General features: G+C 35.4%; 1 long non-coding RNA gene across 1 annotated transcript; it reads left to right on the forward strand.

Moving 5' to 3' along the window:
* Positions 1–2,473: 2,473 nt before the first annotated feature.
* On the forward strand, positions 2,474–7,531 carry LOC110365434 (uncharacterized). Its single transcript, XR_002424927.2, has 3 exons — positions 2,474–3,136; positions 3,473–3,537; positions 7,157–7,531. It is a non-coding gene; the product is annotated as an uncharacterized LOC110365434 (long non-coding RNA).
* Positions 7,532–8,763: the final 1,232 nt, after the last annotated feature.

The following is an 8,763-nucleotide window of genomic DNA, read 5'->3' on the forward strand; positions in this document are numbered from 1 at the left end:
TTTATTCAGAAAGTCAAGAGGTATTTTTAAAACTTCAGATTAAGAGAAACCCAAATCCTAATTTTTTCAGACAAAGTAATTACATTGCCCTTCAGGAAGTTTCAAAGCGAAAGTGTCAAAACACGACTTCCCCGCAATCCTCCCTCCCTGAAACAGACTCTAGCTAAAAGAAGCCAATTTAATGAAGAATTTCAACTGACAAAACTTCTTGGTTTGACAGTATATGGTTCGACTGGAGTTTACTGAATCAGCTATTGTCAGCCTCCAGGGAAGGAAAACAGCTAAACTAAATTAGAATAACTTTTTTTAGAGTTGGCTCCACTTCATGGGAGGGTTGAGAATTAAGGAGCAGTAAGTTGTTTTGTTCTTTTTTTTTTTTATTATTTTACAGAACTGATTTTGTAGACCAGAATTTCACCCACACAGAAGGAAAAATTTAGTTCAGATTTTTCTTACTGAGTCATAAGCTGCCGCGTTCTGAAGCAGAAATATGGCCTCCAGGATACCCAAGCAAATATGGACATAAACTTTTTTCAGTCTTCCTGACCTTTCTCCATTTTTGGTAGTCTTGCCAACAGCTGAACAGCAGCAGGACCCACAGAAACACTCTGGGTAAGGTCAGTGTGCATTGCAAAGACAAGGCTCATTCCTTACAGATGCAAAAGGTGTCCTTGACGTCTCTGGTTTTGACTTTACACCACCTTTTATGCAACTAAAGGTATGAAGTTTTTCAGCCTCAGAGAGTTGCTGTTGTAAGGTAATTAATTAAACAATTGATTAACTACTGACTATCAAGCATTAATTACTCAGAACTAATTAAGCTATTCATCCTACAAACTAAGCAAAAGCTTGTTATCAGTTGCCAGATTTAGATATATGTGGGGCCAGGTACCTAGAGCAAATGTCTTTTTCTGTTTTTTATCAGGACAGTAGCTGTCCTGGATAATATTATTGGGGAGCAGTTACGTTTTCTTAGACAACCCTATTTTTCCTAACTATATTTAAATAGTGTTGCTTCTTCCTCTGCTTTCTACAGATATTCAGCATCACAGATAACTTTGAATAATTACCGTTCTCTTTCTCATTTTTCTTTCCCTGTTTATCTATTTCTAATAAAAAGAATGTTAGAGAAACTAGAATGGCTAATACTGCACAAAGTAACTATTTTGTCAGTCATTACTGGCAACTTTTGTTTTTTATCTCGAATTAGGAAAATACCTAGTCATTCAATTGGAATAATCACCAAGACATAGGCTCAACACCATTAAGCAGAAGCTTGTTACACCAATCTGAAGAGATCTTTAAGTGAATTCCCTTCAAATAAATAAACTCACATACACAGACTGCATTTGCTAAAGTGCAGTATCATGTCCTAAGTTTAATTTTTGCAACAAAACCATGATTTTTTTATTTAAATAAAGTTTTCATTTAGTAATTTGATTCTTGAAACCAGAGCTTTAAAAAATGTTTAAATAGAACAGGTTTGCAAAATATGGTGACAAAATCTTTATTTTTATTTTTGAGTTTTTTGGTTTTTATTCCAATGTGTGGCACAGCATAACAGGCTGCTCTTTGGACCTACCACAGATTTTATGTAAGTAACGAGCAGCTGTTTCCTACTGAAACTGTCACCCAACATATAAGTCATATGTTGGCAAGTATTTCAGAACAAATTATTACAGCTTAATTCTGTTTAAATGCTTCCTGTAAAGAAATACTTACACCATGAATGAATTAAAAAAAATAATGGATAAAATAAAAAATAAAATAAAACAAAACCAAACTAATTTGGGTCTCCAGCTCACATATGAGCCATTACATTTTCATCTGACAAATTGTGTGCACAAACGCCTGATCACTGGCTTTTAAAGTGAAACTAATTTTAAACATTTGTATTTTGGAAGTCCAGCTGTTTTAATTAAACCCACTCATAACATCTATTTATTTTATTTAATGAACCAAAATCTTATAATTAGATTTCATCTATGAATAATGTTGTATATGAATGATAGTTTATTCCTATAAATATTTGGCAATATACATGTGAAATAAATTTTATATTAGCATTCATGCTAGTGAACTAATTTGCTCATTATTTGCAGCAAGCAGAGAGAAAGGTGTAAACAGAGTCAAAGGAAATGCAGTTAAATTGAAAAATTAGAGGAAACTGTGATATTGGTACAAGTGCACTTAGGAAAAAGTCTTTAAAGGTTATTAATAACAAAAAATATTTCATTGTACCATCTTATATTCCCTCTGTAAAATCAAAAGCACACCTATTTTTGATGGCTTCATGACTGTTTAATCATTGATTTGAAGTGCACTTGTAAAGATGTATAAATTAAAGAAAAAAAATCTTCACTGTCAATGTTATAAATACTGAAAGTACTGGAGAAGGCTTAATTCAAAAATACCTGTCATGTTGCCCAAGTTTTGTCCTCCAAAATAGAATGAGTCACATGGAGAAGCTGTCATAGGCAGATCTGAAAAACTGAAATAATTGCTGAATAGTAAACTGGAAAAAAACACAGAGGGGAAAAAAAAAAAAAAAAGCAGCTATAATAATTTCATTCATAGATAACTAGTGTTAGATAAAATTGGTTTTATTTACTAAAGACTGTAATTTGCAGCTTTATCAGAACATTTCTATAAATTCAAGAGTCATTAATTTGAACAGCTCTGTTACAAAGACGATTTGTTAATAGTTTAGCAAAAGGGATGAGACCCCAGCATCTTGGCCACTGACAGAATAGCACACCATGAGACCTGCTGGTCACCACAGGACTGGTCTGGCAGCTTGTGGCAGTTGCACTTCCACCCCGCAGAGAACTGCTGTGGCAGTTGCATATCCTCCTCTGAGAACTGGAGCCTTCAATGGGGCAGTTAATGGCTCTTTTGTGGGGCCTGGAGATAGTTGACAGGGTCGTTAGCAGAGGAGGGGCCTGGAGAAGCTGAGAAGCTTCTGGAATGCCCACAGTCAGAGGTGGTCATACTATAAAACAGGGTTCCCACCGAAGATTCCCTTTGTGTGGTCACCTTGGAACAGCACGCCTGCTGAGCCGGAGCCCTCCCCTTAGACTGGAAACCCTTCTAAGGAAACTTCCCGGGATGGGGAGCGACTCACCTCCTCATTTGGGTGAGTGATAATTTACTGAATATATCCTTACCTAACCCAGGCGAGTGTAAGTCCTTGCCTAACCCAAGCAAGTGATAGTTTACACTGGAGTCAGAGGGCTCTGGTTTTGTTTCTTGTGACTGTGTGCATGCATGCTGTGGATCCTCATTATTCTAATTTTGCTTAGAAACTCCTCAACTGATATCTGAACCTTTATTTTATATTGTTGGAGTACTAACTAATTGGCTAAACCCTGTTTTGGTCGATTTATTGGCTGCACTTTTCCAGCCAGAATAAAGTCTGTTTTGGAACTTGTTGTCTGCCCAAAACTGACTTTGAGGTATCTCCGTGACTCAGCTGAGCAAGGGGTCATCAGAAAGGCATTCATGGAGACACCCTCCGAAATGGATCAGGAATGACAGGTGAGAAAACAGTTCAAGACTAGATGGAAGCCCATGTTTGGGAATAGGTGGATGCCTTCTGCTTTCTTGACTAAAAACCATGAGTTTTTTAATTACCTTGATATAACTGATCCTCTTGAAAAAAAGACTTGAGAGTCACATCAGCATATTCGGTTGTTTGATAGAAGTATTGCTTCCTTGGAGGAAGGAGTTCTGCTCCCAAGAGGCTAGATTTGAAGCAGGATTTTATCTGAAAAAAAAACAAGTATGAGATAATCTATGTCCTAAAGACATCAGCTTTCCTGGAAAGTAACACATAAAGACAGCAGGTTATGTCTGGGTACCACAGCACAATTCCAGCCCACGAAGATCACCAAAAAGTAATTCAGATCATGTGTTGCACCACATAATCTCACAATACACCTGCACTTTCTTGGGAAAGAACAGGCTCACCTTCCCACTGGGAAAATCACAACTCTGACAGATGATTTTACTCTACAATTTTTAATGGATAAATAACCTTGAGACATCACACCCTTTTCACTCTCAAAAAATCACACATGCTCCCAAAAGTCAAAATAGTGCTGCAAATGCTGCAAAGGGTATGTGAAGAAAAGCTAATTGAGGGGATGAAGGAAAACCAGATTTGCTAATTGTAAATCACTGTACTTGCTGTGCATTTGTTAACTGTTATCAGAACTGTAATAATTATGAACCTGTACTAGCAGCTTTAAATATTACTAGCTATAGTGAAAAGGAAAGGACATTATTAATGTGCCACAGAATCATGATGGGAAATGACTTACCTGTCAGACTGAGTGCCATATGCTCTCTTGAGCTGCTGCTGAATTTTTCATGTCCTTTTCTTCTGACAACTTCTAAAATGTTGTTCTTAAGCATAATCTGAGATCTATAAATTCACATACATATAAGAAAGTGTAGGTGCACCCTACACTTGAGCCTAGTCTCCCTTACCACCTGCATACAATCAATTTTCATATATTATGTGTTTAAAAGTGAATTGAGGGGTAGCACAGAAAAGAGAACATAGTGGTCTTACTGCTAAGTTAGATTCATCCTTTTTTCCCCTCACAGCACATATAAATGGTTCTAAACTGGGCGCTTACCCTTCCTTTTCCCATAGTCATTATAGAACACTTCCTTCGTATTATTTTTAATTTATTCTAGTGCAAACAAAATAGAAAGTCTGTAAAGTCTCTGAAACCCTAATAATACAGTACAGAAAACACTAACTTGTACTTCAGCCAGTTCTTCACAGTACATCTTTACTATAGTAACCACCACAAGGTCTTATACATATACTTATATCTAAGATGCAATCAACTACTTTTAGCATTTTAAAGTGAGAAAGGGAGTTCCACAGAAAAATATTTCCACACAAATTGTGTAAGGCAGGGAAGGTACTTGCTCTCTCATCTCAGGATTTAAAACAAATTTAATGTTTCACTGAATTATGTCCTAGAAACATTATATGTTAGACTAAATTTCTATGTTAGACTAAATTTCTTCCACAGTAGTTCTTATAGGACTACTTAAAAGTAAGTATTAATCTAAAAGTAAGTTTTATATATATATATATATATATATATATATATATATAAAAAAGGCAAATTTGTAAATGTGTCAGAAAAATGCCAGTTACAATAATGCTTATCATTGGAAAGTGCTTGTATTTGAATTGCAGTAGGACAGAGCTTACAAAAATAAAAAATTAGTCTATGTTGATATTGTCGCCTGTTTAGCAAAATCCATAAATAGACAGTGACAAACATTATGAGCAAAAACCTTCTAGGTGTTATAGCTGGTTCAGAGAATACGCTGTGGTCCAGTCCTGCAGTTATGCATCTTAAAATACTGTGTTTAACTGAGGGGAGAAGCACAGAATTTAATGCTGTAGTGTGAAACCAAGCAGAAACATGGTAAAGAAGATAAATGAGACCAAGCACAGAAACTATGCAAAACTGAAGATGGGCAGGACAGGTAAGCTCTAACAAAAGGACAATGACAAGAATCTGTGACAGAAAATGAAAGATCTCCTGGAGGAGATAAACAAAAGATGGATAGGTCCTATTGAATCTCTTTTTTTCTTTTTATCCTTCTATGTAGGGGCAAAATAAAGCTAAAAAATATGATTCTTCAGCTACTTTAGTCCTGTTAGAAGTCCTATTTTACTCAAGGCCCTTTTTGCTTCATGTTGGTAACAAAAGAGTAACCATTCAAACAGTAGTGCAACATATATAATGAATAGAGATAGTTCTCTGTGACAGTAATGGATGCTTTTTCTTCTAAAGATTATTTTTAACATGAAAGTTTGTATGTTCATGCACATATGTGTATGTCAGAAGATGGCTGAGTCTGTTCATGTGACGAGGAAGAGACTTGCTGAAACATTTTATTTTTAAATCTGCTTTTGTTATTTTCATTTGTTCTGAAATGCCAAACTCTAAGCACAAAGCATTTTCAACTTTGTAGTGGCAAGAGTTACTGGCAGCTGGCCTATTAAAATGTTTTTAGGAAGTTCAGAAATTTTTTTATCTGAGTTTCACTCAAGAGTTAATTCTGTAATGTAGTCAAATCAAAGAACTATTATCACCAAAGTGTCCGTGGCACTGAGTGCAACATAACAGATTTAGTGCTCAAAACTGATAAGCACTAGTAAGTCTAAACAGTAAATAAAAATAATATTGTAATTATTTTATTTCTTCACACTTTTCACACTTCTAAATGTTGTTTGAAGTACTGAAATCTGGTGAAGGCCTGAAATTCTAAATTCTATTCAGAGATGCTATAAAAGCTAATGCTTTTACATGCTGAGGGATAATTTTAAAAAAATATTTATTTTGTATTGGACAAAGAGGCAAAAATGTAAAACAATATTTAAACACTAGTAACTAAAATCCTTCTAATTATAAGCTGGATTATTAATTACTAAAATAAAATATAATAATGGAGTTAATGTGCAATGGAAAATACCTAGAACAGAAAATAATTATTTTATTTAACATGCAAATATGTAGTCATTATGGAATAGCCATGCCTATTTTTACTATGCAATTATAATGTCCACCAAAGACAGTTGTATATGATAAGCACATCCATAACAAAAGCTTGTGTAAATGTTTAGTTTTCATTATCTTAGGCATTGGATATAATTACAGCCTGGAATCTACTGCTCAGGTTGGTCATGGACAGAGTTGAAAAACACATGATGAAAGAAAATCATCACCTACGGTATAATAAACAACTCCAACTTTTGTTAAATTCTGTTCATCTTTGAGATACTGTACTACTGAATGTACAACAATAGAAATATTTACACCATAAATCCTATAAAGCCACACTTTTGTCCTTGGACATAGAATAGTTTTACACCATAAAGTATTGCTATAGTGTAGCATGAATCCTACATTGTCTCCACTTATTTAATTATATCTACTCTAAAATATGGTGCAAATGTACATAATATTTGAGGCAATAGTACTGAATCCATTTGCATCCAGGATTCAGACATTTTAAGACATAGCTACTGATTTTAAGAATCTGTTGCTATCAAGAACATTGAATGTTTGAATATAGCAGAGGATTTCAAGAGGTCCAATTCTATTATCTTCTTTTGCAGTCTGTGAAAATTGAATGCAAAATATGTGAGATCAGCCTAATGGAATAGTGTTCCACCCCTCCATCACCTAGCTGAAGGCAGAAGGGAAGCATTAAGACTCCGCTGTCACAGACTGTTCTGTCACCGCCTACTAACCATTCTAACTTGGAATGTCCCTAAGAAAGCTGGAAATGCCACTGTAGAGTTTTGGAATTAAAACCCAGACAGAGCTGGGGATAAGGGAAGAAAAATATATAGAGAGGTTCTATTTTTTCCTGTGACTAGGGTAACAAGGATCTATGACAAGTCTATATTAGGATATATCACTAAGATCAGTTGTGCTAACTTGAAATTTACTGCAAAGACACAGACATGGAGCATATTTTGAATCAAAAGCTTGAGCAGCCAAAGGTTTGATCCCATTGAATAAAAGTTAATGGAGACAGGACCAAGATATATGGATTAATATCCAGCATAAGACTCTCATTAAAGTGTTCTCATTAAAGTTTGAGGATCAGAGACGTCTTTTAACGTGTTTATGCTACCTGATTTGCATGGTAGTTGACCTTGGCTGGCAGCTAAGCTCCATCCAGCCACTTGTTCACTCATCCCACAGTGGGATGGGGGAAAGCATCAGAAAGGCAAAAGTGATATTAATCTGTCTTTGCCAATAAGATTTTAAGTGAAGCAAAGCTGCATGCACAAGCAAAGTAAAATAATACTTCCCATGGGCAGGCCACTTCCAGGAAAGCTAGACCTCAGAAACTGTAATGGTTCCTTGGAAAAACAAATGCAGTAACCCCAAATGTCCCATCTTTTTTCTTTCCCTGAGCTTTTGTTGATGAGCATGAGGTCTCATGGCATGGGATATCCCTTTAGTCAGCTGGGGTCAGCTGTCCCAGCTATGTCCCCTCCCAGCTTCTTTCCAACCCCCTGCCTATTTGCTAGCAGTGGTAGAGTGAGAAAAAGAAAAGGTCTTGATGTAGTATAAACACTGCTCAGAAATACCTAAAACAATGTGCTCTCAACACTGTTTTTGTCACAATTCCAAAACACAGCACCATACAGATTCCAAATAAAGTGTTGTTGCATGTTCTGAGATTATTAGAAAAGTACTCATGTATAGGTACAAATCCTTGAGAAATCTGTGGTTTCAGTAAATGAAAATATTTTTTATGTAAATTTGTGTCTTATCCTTTAACATAGCTTTAGCAATATGTCAGGATCCTTGGGGAATATGAAGAAATGAGAAGAAAATTTAACTACACAGATTTCTTAAATTTCATTATGCTCTCATCTTGGCATGTCATCATGCCACAAAGACATAGAATGTACTAGTTCTGTAAACTTATTTACAGAGATCCAGAAAAAAAAGGTATGATACCTTAATTATTAAGAGCAGGGCTAATATGCTGTCTGGAAGTGATAGAGCTGTCACTATGCAAATCTGAAAGACACTTTTTATTTTGATATGAAAGCGAAGACTATGATGTAGCTTCAACTGTATAACAAAAAGATGCTATTGAATCATATAGTTTCACAAAATTACCTTCTTGCTTGATTTCTTCCCTGTTCTTTCAACTTGTATGCTCTTACTCCTTTGATAAATGCATCAGGAAAAACAAAGA

Source organism: Columba livia, chromosome 1, assembly GCF_036013475.1.
Source record: "Columba livia isolate bColLiv1 breed racing homer chromosome 1, bColLiv1.pat.W.v2, whole genome shotgun sequence".
In the NCBI taxonomy this organism is placed as follows: Eukaryota; Metazoa; Chordata; class Aves; order Columbiformes; family Columbidae; genus Columba; species Columba livia.